Source organism: Drosophila gunungcola (assembly GCF_025200985.1).
Source record: "Drosophila gunungcola strain Sukarami chromosome 3L unlocalized genomic scaffold, Dgunungcola_SK_2 000002F, whole genome shotgun sequence".
NCBI classification, from domain to species: Eukaryota; Metazoa; Arthropoda; class Insecta; order Diptera; family Drosophilidae; genus Drosophila; species Drosophila gunungcola.
Genome location: NW_026453178.1, coordinates 7,082,416 through 7,099,007, shown reverse-complemented (window position 1 = coordinate 7,099,007; position 16,592 = coordinate 7,082,416).

Genomic DNA, 16,592 nt, shown 5'->3' with positions numbered 1-16,592 from the left:
CAAAGGAAGTGGGTGGCTGGGTGGCTTGAAGGTTGGGTGGGTGGCAATGGTTTGGCTTTTGTGCCATGAATTTAGGCATGTGGTCAGCAACAGTGGAGAACCACTTGAACATCGGATAAAAGAAAGTGGAATAAATGGTGGGAAAGGGTGTGGAGTGGAAGTGCCGAAGTGGGCAGTCAAAAGAAAATCGTTTTTTCGGATACCCCAGCTGCGTGAGCCTTTTAAAGGCTTAGCCAGATAAAAGCGGGTTAAACAGCGAAATTAGTGTTATTGAGACGGAGGCGACAAAAATGATTCAGCATCATTTGTAAGGGAACAATTTGTAAAGATTTTTGTTTTTACCTTTTAATAAAATATTTTTGAGCTAATAAGAGCTTGTACACAAAAGAATGTATTTACAGAAGAACAAAAATTAAATTAGTTTAAAGTAATACATTTCCATGATCTTTAACGTATTTAAGCATTTTTTTGCTTACCCCTTTTCTTGTTAAAGTCCCGACTCTTTCCCGCAGAAATATTCCTAATAAAAAAACGCTAACGAACCGCGAAACTGTCAAAATATTTCCACACGTGAACACCGGATATCCCTCCTCTGAACTCCTTTCCCCTTCCCCAAAACACATATGGCCAACCTGAAACGCACGTTTCCTCTGTGAAATTCATTCTAGCGCAACGGCAAAGCAAATGCAAAAAAGCACATACTAAAACGGAAGGATACGCAAAATAGCAGAGAAACTCAAAAAAAGCTGCGGCAGTTGCAAGAAAAAAAACGTACACATAGAAATACACAGAAATTTAATGTTTAATATATTCTTAGATCAATAAAATTACTTTAAATTATCAATTTTCAAATTCACTTACATGAAAATATACATTTCGGTGTCGGAACGCAATAAGCCGTATTTATTTTTATTAAATTAAAAATATTATTAATATTAATATATAAATATTATTAAATAAATGAAGTTACTTTATCATAAATTTACATAGATATTTTTGTTTTATATTTGATATTTATAAATCTTTACTTGAATTCCTTAAAGATTTTAAAATAACTTTCTGCAAATATCAACAAATTTTAAAGAAATAAATTAATTTCTACCGTTTAACCGGCCAGAAATCTGAATGTTATTTGCAGTGCAAGCCTTAACCCTTTTGTGGCCGCTTGCATTTCCTCCACACATGATTTTGATTTAGTGGCACTTTTAAGGCAGAAAAGCACTCTCCAGCCTATAAATTCAATTTGCGTATTTATTGAGGCAGAAATGCGTCAACGGCAGGAGCAGAAATAAAGCGAAGGAGCAGCCAGGATGACTTAATGCACTACCAATTATAACTCAATTTTCATAAATAAGAGAAAGAAATGGCAAGAAAAAAGCACCACAAAACACGCAACACACACTAAAGGTTGGGGTGAGGGTTAAAAAAGTGAGCGGTGGAGGGTTAAGAGTTCGCTACGCCTTGACAACTTTATGCTTTGATTTTGTGCCTTTCCATTTTTTGGTGAAATTTTCCTATATGAAATATGAAACAACCGCATGTGTGCAAACATTTTTTCGGGTTAACCAGGGAAAGCGAAAAAAAAATCAAAAAGGGGTTGGGGACACACACCAACGACACCTTCACCCTCTTTTTTGGGCTGCTTCCGACACATGAACCCTTTATTTTTATTTATTTATCCCTTTTTCCTGCGAAAACGTTCGATTTTTATCACCAAAATCAATTGCATTATTGTATTTGACTTTTTAGACAGGCGAACATGTTAAGCGAAACGTATATATAATATATTTAGCAACCATGGATAATTCAATTTTGTGTTGCAAGGGTTGGACGTCCTTATAATAAATTGTATAGTGGGACTCGAGAATTTCGCGTGGTTGTGGCTTAAATATGGTACATTTTGATGGTATTTATTTGTGTTATCAGTTTTAAAAATATTTAAACTTAATACAAATTTATCGAAGTATTAAAATTCTACAAAACGTATGTGGAAAAAGAATAAAGGGATCAGACAAAAAGTTTTTGCCTGTTTTATGAACTTTTGTGTATAAAGTCAAAATTTGTATTTTGATTTTTGAGACCCGCTTTCTGTTCAAATACAAAACCTGCGAAAAAGTACAACGACATTTCCTTGATTAAGGATGATTGTGGCAAGTTTTTTACCACACCACTGTCCTAATTTGATTCACAACCACCTCCAGAAATTTTTCCAGTTGTCAGTGGTCTAAAACGACACATAAATCATAGACTGAGGCTTGACAGGATGCGCTTGGGTCCTGATGATGCTGCTCCTCTCCACACATGAATCACTTGATGGCGCAGCGAGTGCAGCAAACTGTGATTAATAGCAAACGGAACCCCAATCCGAGACCCCGAAAAACAGGAACCCACACAAAAGCTTGAGCTGACAAATTTTCATGAATTTTTTATTAAACATTGAAATCAATTCCATTTTGTACTCTTCGTTTCCGTTGCTCCTGCATATGTTTTTGTGTGTGGGGGAAATTTTTAAAAACATTTTTTTGTTGGGCTTTTAGAGTCTGCAGCACACGTTTGACTTAACTTGTTGATTTATGGCCTGCAAGCTGTCAGCGTAGGAAAGCCAAGAGGCAACTGCCGTGTTTAGGGAAGGGAGGAATGGGTGGTACAAACTCACATTGTGTAAAACGCCTTGTTAACATTGCTTAGCCGAGGTCTCATTTGTTCACGCTCACTTTTGGGGAAGAAAGCAAAGTTGACAGTTTTTGTGGAGAATCCCCGCACTGAGGAATTTAAATTAGTTCAGGTTGAGCCACGCAAGTGCGCAGCAGGAAACGCATTTTGACATAGTTTTTAATGCTCGGCTATAAATCAGCGCACTTTCGAATTCTATTGGGAATTTTTAATGTTTAAGTACCAACAGTTTTACATAAAAACATGTAAATTGCGTTAGGATTATAGAAATATTTAAAACGACCTTTAAAATCAAAAATTGAGTTTTGATTTGATTTATTTTTTAAGAACCATACTAAAAATATTTTAAAGCTAAAGCAGAATTACTTAAAATATATAATTAATTATATATTTAATTATATATTTTACTAACGACAATACAAAATGTACAAAATTGATAATATATAGAATCAAAATCAAAGAGAAATAATAAAAAACTTAACCCAAACCTGAAAGGCAGATGCTGTTATACCAATGGCTTAATATGGCTTCTAATATAAATTTAACTTAAATATGACGCAGCAAAATTCCTTTTCGCTTTATCTCGCCACAAACTCATCTGCTCAACCTCAACGGTAGATATCTGGCAAAACGTGAAGTGCATCCTCCAATCCCCTGACTTTAAAGGGTTAACGGTTTGGGCTCAGGGCAACCCCGTTATGTTTCGTCAAATTTTCAATATTTACAATTACTTAGCATTTTAAGTCGCCGCGTCACATCAAAATGACAATTATTTGTCAAGTCATAACCAAATTGAATCCAAAAAAACACATAAGGAGCGCAGGATCACAGTTGTGCCTAATCCTGCGGCTTTGCATGTGCGCCAAATTACCAAAAACCTAAAAAAAAGGCAGTGGAAATATCGGTAGGGGTAGGTGGAAATGGGAAAGGATTGCACTCGTCAAAGTGACGAGACATTAGGAAAGGGAGCATTATAAAGGATATGTCCTGAGGGGGGTTTGTCATTTGTGCCTCAACGAACGCGCGTCGGCTATAAATGTTTATGATTATGGTTTAGGCAGCGGAAGATTTACTTTACACATGTGCTGCATTTTGCATATGATACCAGCTATTGCTAGAGATGGAATCGTGATAAGGAAATAAAGAAGAATGGGATAATACATCCGGGAAAATAAATTTATAAACTGTATACAAATACAAATAATTAATAAACATTTTCTTGGGCCGCATGGATTTAAAATAAATATATATATAAATATATAATTATATTGAAGAATCTAAAGTGTTTTGCTTTCAAGTTAGTGGTAAAGTCGTTTTTTTTATTCACGAAAATTACTTATTTTTATTTTTCAAAAAACTAAAATTTATTTTTCGTTAGGTATTTAATATTTAAGAAATATTTAAAATTGTTTGTTTTAAGTTTCGTAACTCACGCTCACATCTCTTTAAGCAAACTCAAAACCGAAACCACCAACCCGCGTTTCAAAAATTACCAAACGCATAAAAACTTATGTTTATTTGACTTGGCCTTCAGTCGGCTGCCGAGTGCCACGCCCCCTCCCCTGGCATTTTACCACCCACCGCCCAGCGTTAATTGCGAGCTTGGCAAGCCAGCGAATTTCACACATGTGGAGCCTTCTGCGGCTTTAAGTTATGGCCAAAGATATTTGCGCAGTTTTCAGCTTTATTTTAATCTTTTCCATGCTAAAATTTTACGGTATTTGGCCGTAACTCCTCCAGGCTTTCAAAGTGAAAAAATGCGGACATATGCCATATTTGGAATTATTTTTAATTGGTGGTGATACCCACTCCTCTTTGGCCACGCATTTGGCTGCAAGGTACAGTCAGCCCCGGAGCCTTTGCGCACAAAAAAGCTTTCAAATCAAAGCAATTTACGATTTGATTTGTGCGAAATCCGGCGAAAAAAATAAAACACGAGCCCAAACAGAAGCGGCTCAAATTCGGCGCGTGAGATTTATGTAGTTGAAAGATTTATTCGCGCAAAATTTATTGCAAGTCCTGACCGTGTCCACGAGCAAATCGGACTTGGGGCTAGGACTTCATAGACCTGTGCGCCGTTAAGTGCTTTAAAAGTGCATAAATCACGCGGTTGTTTGGCACTTTGGCGAAAACCGCGTTGACAAACTTGCCCAAACACAGGCGAGCGTAATTCCCCAAAACTCACTCTTCCTTACACAGAAAAATATAATACAAATTTTTTTGTTTAATATTAACGGTTTTAATGAAACAAATCTTAAAATAAATAACCTCCGATAAAAAAAAGTTTGAATACAAAAATAAATATATCAAATTCATTTTTTGTAGATACATACTTTTTACAAACTATTACTTATTTAAATTGAATATAATTTTATTTTACTTAAGCATTAGATAAAAATGTTTTATTATTTATTTTATCCTAAAAGAAAACATTTCGTATTGGGTTTCAAATTGAGAATACGATTTTCCCTAGTGTACTGGTTTTTTTTGCAACCTTTTAGGCCCGTCAAATTACGCGTAAATGGCAGTACCAACTGGTACGTCCCCCACATCGTGATTCTGCCGCCCGGGAAATCTCTGTGGTTTCGAGGCCCGCGGCGCCTCAGTTCGGATTTCCCCCTTATTGTGCCCCTTATTCCCTCTTTCAACCCAGTGTCACATACGAGCCGCGTTGATGGCATTTTAATTAGTTTTAGGAACTTGTAGCAAGCATTTGATTGAATTGTTTTACGAGAGTTGTTTTTTCGAGTGGCGGCAGGGCGCAAATAGAATCCGTGGGTCCTGTTTGGACACAAGTTGATTGACGAGTTCTATGTTGTCATGTAGCGCACTGAGTGCAAATTTTGGTTTCTGTTGGAAACCCAATTTTTTTTAAAGGTTTATAAGCCTAACTGAATACTGAATATGTGAAATTATAAATGTGTCAACTTTTAAGAGCAAAAACTTGCATTTAGATATTATTCAAAGATTGAATGCTTTTCCAATAAAAATATTTTTTTTATTATCTGGCCTTCTATAAACCCCCCCAATTAAATATTCAAAAAAAACTTCTCATTCCTCTTCTGTTTTTTTCTTAATTTCTTATATTTTTATCTCTAAATCCTTGGCATCAGTCAGGCATCAAATTATGTTTTAACATTTTTACGACATTTGTTTCAAATTATGCTGGGTGGATTTCCCCCAAGACGCTTTCCACTCCCCAATTTTCCACTGCATTGTTTCCACTTGTTGTGAATATTTGAGAAGCCCGTCTGGAGGGAAAACTCGTCCCTGTAATTATCTACTCGACCGCCGTTGGACGTCTCAGCGCGATTTCCAATTAAAATTAATGAAATATTTTACAGGAGCTGAGAAACTTGGCCGGGTCAAGTCGTAAAACCATTTTGGAAAATCTTGTCAAAGCCGTTTCATAATCATAAACTCGGCTGCAATTCGGGTTTTCCACCGTCTTTTTTAGGGGTGTAATTATTAGCACCCTAGGAAAATTGCTTGGGATAATTCCCATTGAGGCAGACGACTTTGAAGTGTTGAGGTTTTTCGGTCCCCAAGGGATGGGGTCATCATTTCTTTTCCAGTGCTTTTGATTTGACATTTTCCACGGCTTATAATTGAAATTTTTTCGCATCTCGAGGAGCATTTTTTAGGTTCATTCTTTTTTGTACCCTGTTGTTTCTGTTACGGTGGCTACTTTTTAATTTGCAAGTCTCGGCGTTATAAATGACCAAAACTCATACGTAAAATTAATGACAATGCCCAGGACTTTCTGTCATTCTGACGGACAGACGACGTGGGGCAAGGAAATGTTTGCAAAAAGCATTTCTGCTTAATGTTGATTAAAATGCCAGCGCGCTTTCATTTGTGGCGTGAAAAAATGCCCGCCAATCTCTAGCCATTTTCCGGCTCCACTTTTTGGCTTTCCCTGCGATTTCCGTGTTGGCCATATTGACAGCCGTACAAGTTTTTGGCCAGCATCACAGCAGGCAGCTGTCTGCACTCGGCCATCGAACAATGGTGAATGGATAAATGGCGGAACGCTCCGATGGACGGAGTTTGAAATGTTTTTCGGTTCGGTCTTTTCTTTTTTCCCCACTTTTTTTGCAGGGGCCATTGCGTAGACAAATGAATGAAAATGTCAAGCTAAACAGCAGGTGGTTAGGGTTTGGCGGATTTGTCAGTCAGTCAGGGGATTTGGATTTGGGATGGATAGAGATATGGTACTGAAATGAGTAGAGGTTTAACTTAAAATATTAAAAAATAAAATTATAATTATAAGGATTAAATGTTAAATTAAGCTAAATGTGTACATTTATTCTTAATTAACAGAAACTGGATAGCAAAAATATAAAAATTTTGTACAAATTTTATATATATTTAAATATATATATATATTTATTACACACACCTTTCCTTTAAAAAAAGAATCACAATGGTCTTGGGTTTGACTACTCCCTTCGATGGCAACTGTACCCGTGTCTCAAGTGCACTTTCAGTGCACTCAGATGCCGGTCCTCGACTCCATGTACAAGTAGCCATAACTTGCAAATATAATGACAAAGCAATTAAACATTATGGCAATCCTAGATGGGCCAGATCTCTCCCCAATTTCTCCGCCCTCGCAGCCAACAGAAAACAATCAAAAACGGTGTCGAGTCTTCGCTTTACATTTCTCAGGCAGGGGTAATAGCTTTCAAACAATAAATGTCCGCAAAACCATTGACATGGCTAGCTGAAAAGTGGGGTTGGCTATAGAAAGGCAGGGGTTCTGGGGAAGTGGTCAGAGTGGCCAAGTCATTATAGAAGTGGAAGTCGCCGAACCTGGACTGCAAAGCAATTCATCTAATTTGCATGAGCCTTGATGGGGTTCCCATATGTGCACTCTAAAAAAAGTTGTGGAAGCCGACGTATATTGAAATTTATAAATAAATCTATTAATAAAAAGTGATTTTTCTTTTTTCTCAATCGTCATAATATAGACTCAAAACTAATATCAATTTAAATTTTGTTTAGGAAAATTAAAATTATATTCCTTAAATGTCTACTGCCTATTCCCTAAAAAAAATAATTCGGTAACTATTTTGATTTAAAAAAGACATTAAAAATAAGGCAATTCCATGACTTAGATTTGTTTTTAGTGTTTTGGATTGGGGTTGGCCGGCAGTCGCACAATAAATAAAATTAAAATGATGGCAAACAATGGACTGGACTGGACCACGGCAAAAGTGGAACCGGAGACCGGCGGACCGGACTTATTTGACTATTCCGTAATGCGACACACACACGAGCGTAATGACCTACGAAACACAAAACACCAAATAGCTGAAAAAAGACGATGACCACCAACGGGAGCGAACAAAATTGAAAAAGGAAATTGTTTGTAACTGCGAAACGAGTTTATTATTTTGGCACCCTTTTCGCAGTGGCCACGCCCCCATCTCCGCCCCGAAATTCTGACCTCCCCAAAGAAATCGCGAGTTTTACATATGGCTTTTTGGCCAGGACCGTTTGTCTGAACGGAACTGAACTGAACTGAACTGCCAGTAGTCATGGGTCCGTAACCTTTTTTAATTAAAATGTTGACAGGCGCATGGAAAAATGCAAGGCTTACGTGGGTCAAAAAAGTGGGAGGGCGAAACTGGGGAGTAGGAGCAGAAGGAAAAGCGAAGGAAAATGGGAAAGGCAGCCGAGCATCTCAATGGGCCATCAAAAAGTCCAACCATAGCCCTCGCTCTGCCCATTGGACAGACATCACCTCAGGCTTAAAAAGGAGACAAAAGGTGCCCCAAAACGGCGGAGTTCCTGGTAAAGCGAGCCGTGATATTAAAAGTAATGAATTGAAAAAAATTGGAACCATTTAACTTATTTCTTAAGAGACAACCATTGTATTGGTATTTTCAGTAAAATAAGATTTTCACACTAACCCCACACCGACCCAATCAATTTTCAACTCACTCTAGTGTTAAATTACTTTAATGCGGGTCCGTTCTCTTTGATTTCTGCATAATTTTCAAGTACAAGATTGCCGAATCCACCTCGGGCGATTTCCCATCATCGACAGTCGCGTGCTCGGCAGTTTCCCACTTTTTATATGGGGGTTGCTTAGGGAAATTTTTGGGAGCGCAAAAGATTTTTTTTATTTATAGCGACACTTATAACATTTAAGTGGTTTTTGCACTTTTCGCAAGGCACGCGGCCACAAAGAAATGTTGCCCAAATGATTTAACGTTTTATAATTGAATTTTAAAATAGCTCGCAATTTTTGAAGAAACTTCTCCCGTTTGCTGGGGGGATTATCTCATGTGTGTAAAGGGGATGGGGTCACGTTCATCCTCCCAAAATGTTCGCATATGTTGCTGGTTTTTGGTGAAAGCTATAGAAATAGATATGACGTCTGGCCCACTCCAATTTTCGGGTTTGCCTTCGAGGCGTATCAGTTTACAATTACAAATGTCAGGTTTGACATGATAAATGGGCATATGTGGGCGAGGCTTTTCGTTTTCCAGTTTTAAGGATCTTTCCACCTCCATTTTCCGAATGTTTCTGGCATTTCTTGTTGTCCCCAGGCGGTTCGAAAGGTTAAATGAAATGGAATAAAACGCAGATGCATTAGCAGGCTCTTAATATCAAGACAGACTTAAATCTTGGGGGCAAGCTAAAAACGTTGGTTATGTCAAACGAATTTTTGGATTCGGGAATGCTTAAAAATAAAATAAATAAACTTTAAAATTAAATTCCATTTTTTTGCAGTCAATTCATTTCATTTACCAGCGAAAATTATAAGCTACAATTCAAAAATAAAGTTTTGTTACCTTTACATAGAGAATCGTCTATAATGCATTCCTTTAGGGCAAACAATGTTTTTTAAAACAACGTTAGACAATTTAATTAAATTACTTAAAAAACTGTTCTGTAAATGTTACCAGCATTTTCAAAATAACTCAAACCACATCGAGTTCAACAAATCTCACCTTATTTGCCGCCCAAAAAACAGCCATGTAATACCTGGTGATATTTGATCCGAATGCTAATTAAGTCAATTCGCGGTACACAAAACAAGAAAAAGAACAGGGCCAAAAAGGACAACAATTGGGGTGTTTCTATCACAATTTAATGTGAAATGTGTAATAAGAGATTGCGATCCAAAAAAAGAGGACGGATAGAAATTTGAAAGTTGAGACTATTTATTGTGCCAATTGTCATTGTACATTTTCCAGGGGACTGCGGGGCCTCACCTCAATTGGTTATACAACACCTAAATGTGGGCAAAGATCACAAGCAATTAGCATTGCGCATAAATGTTTTGGGTAATCCGAGGAACTCTGACAGTTGGTTGAATGATTGAATGGTTAGATTCAGGAGAAGACCCGCACACACCTCCAATCAATCAAAGTTGAAAGAGCGAACTTCCCGGTGACATTTGCCTAATTGAAACCCATCAGATTCACACTCTATTAACTCGGCCACCTCATAGGCGAATACACTTGTCAGCGGAACTGGAACTGCAGCAAACTGGTTGACAGTTAAATTGTCATTTTGGGCTCATCCGTCCCCGGAAATCGGATTCATTCGCAGAACCAACTCGCCCACTGTCCCTCACATATGTTCAACTTTTTGTGCATTTCGCTGTGTGGAATCGCAGTTAAGTGCTTTAGTTTTGATTTTCAATTATGTCACATTAACCACTGGCATTTTTCCCCTCTAGCCTCCGGCTATTAACAAGCTTAGCTACTGTCCTTTGTCTCCAGATATTTTGTGAATCATTACCACCCCCGGGGCAGAAATAGTTCCAGATACAAAACGCCGCTCATGTGGAAAATGTGGAAAAATGCTCGTCTAAAAGCCTGTCGGGAAAATTGCATTTATAAGCGGATTATCAATATCTGGCTGTGTACAACTGCCTCTCGGCAAATTAGCTTTAAAAATTGTAACAAGTGTCGAGCTGAAATTTAAAATTATTAATGCATATTGACTTTTCGATTTAAAAGCGGATTTTATTGGAAGTTGAGGTAGCAGAAAGGTTCCAAAATTAAGCCTGCTTAATTTATTAACTGAAGTTGTTGATACATTTTATTAAGAGGATTTCAGTTATTGTAATTTAGTAAGTGGTTTGATATATAGGTACTAGTATGTATCAATATGGTAACTTACGAAAAATATTTCTATAAATTTTATTTGAATATAACATTTATTTACCATTTAATGGATTCTCATGACTGCCTAAAAATAAGAAGGTTCGTATTTGATTAGATGAAGCCGAATTTCCTTAAATTTAAAACACCTGATCTTTTTAAGGAACGTTGTCAATATTTTTATTATCATTTAGTGACAATGTGTTTTAAAAAAAAAATTTGACATTGCAAAAGAATATATTTTGTGTTCGGGACCAATGTAAATTATGCATCACAAATGCTAATCAATCCCCAAAGAGACGCCAGTTGGAGTCTGCCCAAAGTTTTCAGCTAATTAATATACAATTTCGAAAGCGAACGAAATGAGAAACGAAATTTGCATAACCAAAACACAAACGCTCAACTAATTAATATTAAATTCAAGCAAAATGCCAAATTTAATTTCGCGCATCAAACTTTGTTGTGGATCTTAACCCCCGACCGCCGTAACTATTGACTTTTGGCTTTGGCTTTGGCCCGGCTGCCTGTTCTGCGGCTTTTGTTAACCCCTCGTGAATATTGCGGCCGGAGAGCAATTCATAATCATGTCATAATGCCGCGACCCCCAATATCTCCGCCTCTTGGACGTTAAGGCTGCTTAATTACAACGGCTTTAAAAGCGATTTCGAACGGCTCATTGCCAAAACGCAAAATTTTCAATTGACTACACATTGGGGCAAGGGTTGGGATTTTATTATTAATTAAGAATTTTACACGAGCTCCCTTCGAAAGCGGCTTAAATTGCTGAAATATTTCGTGGCTCATCGGGAGATGATTGAAAAAATTACTTTTTACGCGTGAATTAAATTTTCGCGGTCTGCTGTCAGTCACCCAAAAAAGGGTTGAATTTGCCACCCACCCCTTAACCCTTGACAACCGACATTTCCCATCCCCGTTGACCAGTGACGAGCTTATTAGAATTTTCCGCTTAAATTTGCTTTGGCACTTCTGCATTTCGGTTAAATAAAAAAAGTTGTCTTAACCGCAGCTCACTTTTGGCCATGTTTGTTTAGGTTGAGGTGGTCTTCGTAACCCCTTCTCCTATTCTTTGCTTCTTATTTTTTCTACCTTTGATCCTTTGACGCGCTTTTGTTATCCTTTCTTTTTGGTTTTTTTTGTTCCGCTCTAGTATTCCCTTTAATTTTGGCTTAATAATTTCGCTCCTCATGTTTCCCTTTGTTTGTTTTCCTTTTAGCCAAATGCCGCGCTAAGCTGCCAAAGTGGCGCATTTGTCTGAAAGTTTTTTTTCGCTTTTTCTGTTCTTGTTTTGATTAAAAATTTGTTGTTTTTTTCGCGTAGACAATATTTGAGTTTATCTTTGGCAGCGGATTAGTAATGAACTTGTTCGGGGGAGTGTGGGAGTGGCTTGTTTACTTAGGCCATAATGCGTATTTCAATATAACATTTTTTTCCCCTTTTTCGCCAATGGTGGGGAAAGTGTTTCTTTAAAATGGAGAGGAGTTTTAAAGAAAGCTCGAGGAATTTTAATATATATTTTACTTTAAAAAAATATTTCAATTACAACAAGTTGAAGTAGCAATTCTCTTAAAATCAAGTGAATTATTATTTAAGTCACATGATCTACAGTAGAATTAAATATTACCGAGTTCTTAAAAAAAAAACTATACTTTTATGAACCATTTAAGTTTTGGCGCCTTGTCATGTACTTCATTAATACTTTTGAAATTTAAAAAATTATATCTTTCAACCATTTTTATCTGTTTTTAATGTAAATCGCAAAACGCAATTGAGTTATCTTTAAAGTCCCGATTTAAACGACTTGAATTGAACAGCCAGGGCCAGCCCATCCTTCGTAGTTTTTTTCAGCCATCTCATGGCTCTGATTCAGATCGCTAAGCATCAAGTTTTCGAACCCCGGGGAAGAAGGTGGGAAAGCGAGGGCTGACTGTACGGGCAAACCACTTGAGTACGCATTCGTTTGCGTCTAATGAGTTGTATCAACAGCAAGTACCGGCGAAAGGCGGCTCCCCTGCCAAGACTGTTCATTAAGCCTCGACTGAATGAATTCGCGCAAAAGAAGTTACTTGTTGTCCTCAGAATTTCCCTTCCACTGTAGAGTTTTTCGCACAGCTTTCACTTGCAGCAGCGGAAAAATAAGAGAGAAAAAAAAAAAAATGCCAAACACTTGATCAAATATTTTGCAACTTCATCGTGCCCATCAAGCGCAGGATTTCAAGCACTCCGCTCATTTTCCAGCCAGCAAATTTGGTTTGTAATTAAAATGAATCCGGGACTAGAAAACCAGTAAAATGGAAAAATACTTCTTTGCCGATTAATCGCTGAACCCGTTCACTCGGGTGTGACAAATGAAAAACTGTGGGTGGATAAAACTCGCACTCTGTAGACTTGGGTTCACCATTCTGATTAAAAGTTGGCAACTTTAAGTTGCTTTTTGTGTTTTTGGGCTACCTCGTAAGCCAGAAACCCATCAATTGTCTCTTGAATCTACTTTCCATGCCATCAGGCTAATTAAACGATTCAATTTAGAAGACTTTATCAAAACGACAAGTGTTTGTTGTCTTTTGCCACCTTCGAGTCGAAAGTGTTTTCATGTAGCAAAACTCCTCCTTCTCTCAAGACAAGGGTGAAACGCATTAATAAACATTAAGGAAGAAAACAAAACAGGACCCACATGTGTGTACTACACTAAGGAAAAAATGAATACAAAACGGAAATAAATATATTTTTGTATTTTCTTATATTTCAAAACATATCATGCCTTAAGTTACTTTTGCCTTATATGTAAGTTAAAGTCTAACATTAGTGTTGGGTTGGTAATGTTAAAAAAATATATTTTTTAATTCTGACTCAAGTTGTTTGCAAGAGAAGAAATTGTGCGGACGTGCATCACTTGATAAAAAGAAAACAGTTCTTAACAAAATTTAAATTTTAAAGAATGTGTCAGTTTAGCAAAGTACTTAATTTATATAAATTTATTGTTTTTTAATTTTTAATATTTTGAACAACTAAGTCTACACAAAGTAAGAAAGTATAAACCTTTCTTATGTACATATGCATTTTTTAGTATAGGCTTTTTACCACATGAAATTTATTTCATAATCTCTAACTTTTTTGGCAGTGTTGATAAAATATAGGTCAAATTCCGAACCGGAGAAGAAGGAGGGTTGCCGCCAAAAAGTCTCACTTAACTCGGCACCAGGCTCACATGCGACAGATTGGCGGAGAGATCGCACAACCCCGGCAGAGACAACTCATTTGACTGATGAACTCGTGTTGACATTTCCCCTCCCAGGACAACTCCCCCAACCCCCTTAATTTCTGGGGCAATTCTTTTGACACTGACACATGACATTTGCCCAGGCTGACTTACTTTGGCTCACATTTTCACTGTGTATCTTCCTCTGGGCCATTTGGCGAAATTGTTTTTCAGCACAGTTGAGTAAACATTTGGCCGGCCCACCGGGTGGGTTACCCTGAACCCCAACCACTACCCCTCAAAACATAAAAAATAGACAAAACAAATAATACTATAATAGGGACCATTTTCACGAATACGCGATATATGAAAAATAATATTTTTTTCTATGCCATATTTTTGTTTGATATTTGAGGAAATATTTGTGTGAATTTACTGTAAATATTTTTCATTTGTAACAGGTGTTATTTACTTTCATTTATGGCTGACTAAGTAATGAAATACATATTAAAAAATTCAATAACTTTTTTCTGTTATATGAAACCTTTAGCTAGGAATTTGTAAAAAAAAATATCTTAAGCGGCATTTGGAAATGTTTAAAAAACATTAGCTTGTAAATAATTGCTGATTGTTTAACTTTTTTAAAAATAAGTAAAATAAACTTTTTAATAATTTAATTAAAACTATCATTTTCTATAAAAATAAATAAAAGTTATCGAACTTAAGATATATGTATAATATTTATGTAAATACAAATTGTTGTGTTCAACTTGTTCACAAAAAATGTATTAATGCCAAAATCAAAAGTCAAAAATTTAGAATAATTTTGCTGATTTCAATCTTGCCGTTTGGTACTTAATTTAAAGTTATAATTGAGTTCTTAATGAATTATTATAAATAATGGCTTACGCTAGCTCAATTTTAAGGCATTTTCTCGAGTAAGTTCCCTTCTTAGTGGAGTTCGATCAACTGTTGAACGGCGAACATTAAAAACGATACTCCTCCTGCCATTGTTCGAAGTTCGAAACTACCGATGCCCAACTTCTGCCAACTTCTATTCAAACCAAAAAATAAAGCGAATATAAAAAGAAGCTAGGAAACTCTGCACGCCATGCACGAAAGCGCACATTAAATATTTACACTTCATTTTATGGCGGCAGGAGCCAAAAGGAGCAGGGAAAAGACCTCAGCCACATTTCCATCAGCCCGAAAGCCGAAACGAGTGCAATCACATCGTCTCATATTATGGCTTTAATGGCAATGACAACTGTTAGCCAAGTTCGGAAAAGGAAAAAAAAAACTTGGAGGAGACAAAGGATGGAGGACACTCGCAAGTGAACCGCAGGATATGGCTCAGGTCAACGGAAGCCATAAAATTCTCGTTTGTCACGCGAAATTTTTCGCCGCTTCCCGCAGCAAAATGCCAACACATGCAAAAGACAAAGTTCCAGCGAAGCAGTAACAAAAAAATAAAATAAAGGAAAACAAAAACAAAAAAGAGACAAAAATAATAATATTAATGGGAAAAAAATGCGCAAAGACAACGAAGAAAAGTCCAGAGGGAAAAGTGCAGGAAAATCCAGTTTGCCTTGCAACCTCGAGATAGAATTATTTACGTTTAGTTTTTATAGTTTTTTATGGTAGGAAAAAGGGGTGGAGATGGGAGCTGGTCATAAAATATGGGCGCAGGTTTATTTATGCCCTGCTGTGGCGACATTTTCGAACCACCCACCAACTGGCTTTGCCTTTGTTTTTATGGCTTGACGGATTGCAAAAGGTTCTACTGCGGTCGCTATTCCCCTTTTTCCCCGCTTGATATTTGTCCAAATGCTTGCGCTAATGTCAATTAAATTTGAACAGACGACGAACGCCAAATGAAATTTTAATTACCGCAAATGAGCCGAAGGAGTAAAGTGACTGAGAGGAAAGAGTTACGGCATTATAGTAAAAACGGACTAATGACCAGAGAAATTGGCCACTTCTAACTGTTATGGTTGACTTAAATTTAATATGCTCACTGCTGCAAGTTGAAAAATCTGTGGTTAATGGCAGCCAATGAAGTGGAAAGTCATGTACTAATTTACTTTTCGACTTTTAAAGTAAAATGTAAAATTTACTAGATTAATTATATATTTGTTGCCAAAGCTATTGCAATAATAAATAAATAGTTTCTTAATTCAAAGCTATTTATGAATTATTTCTTATATAACCTTTAGTTGATGATTTATAGCTTAAAAAGTCCCTGAAAAAGTATATTTTTTAACCAAACTTAATTGGCTTTAATTGGTTTAAATTCCGGAGCTTTTGTTGCGAATAAAAACGACAAATTCCCAAGCTAACGGGGACACGTAATCTTTTCTATAATTTGTTAAATTTGTCGCGGCAAAAGTTTATTACCCCGGACGACATTGTCGCCAATGCAGACACAATGGGCAAAGTGCATAAATTGGACTGGCTGCCTACGAGAACAGAACAGGATAAAATGGAAGTGGGAATAAAGGACAGGACAAATTACGTACAACAAATTGTACGGCGTTTGTCGTTTTGCAGTTTTGGGTTCCGTGGCTTCGTTGCAT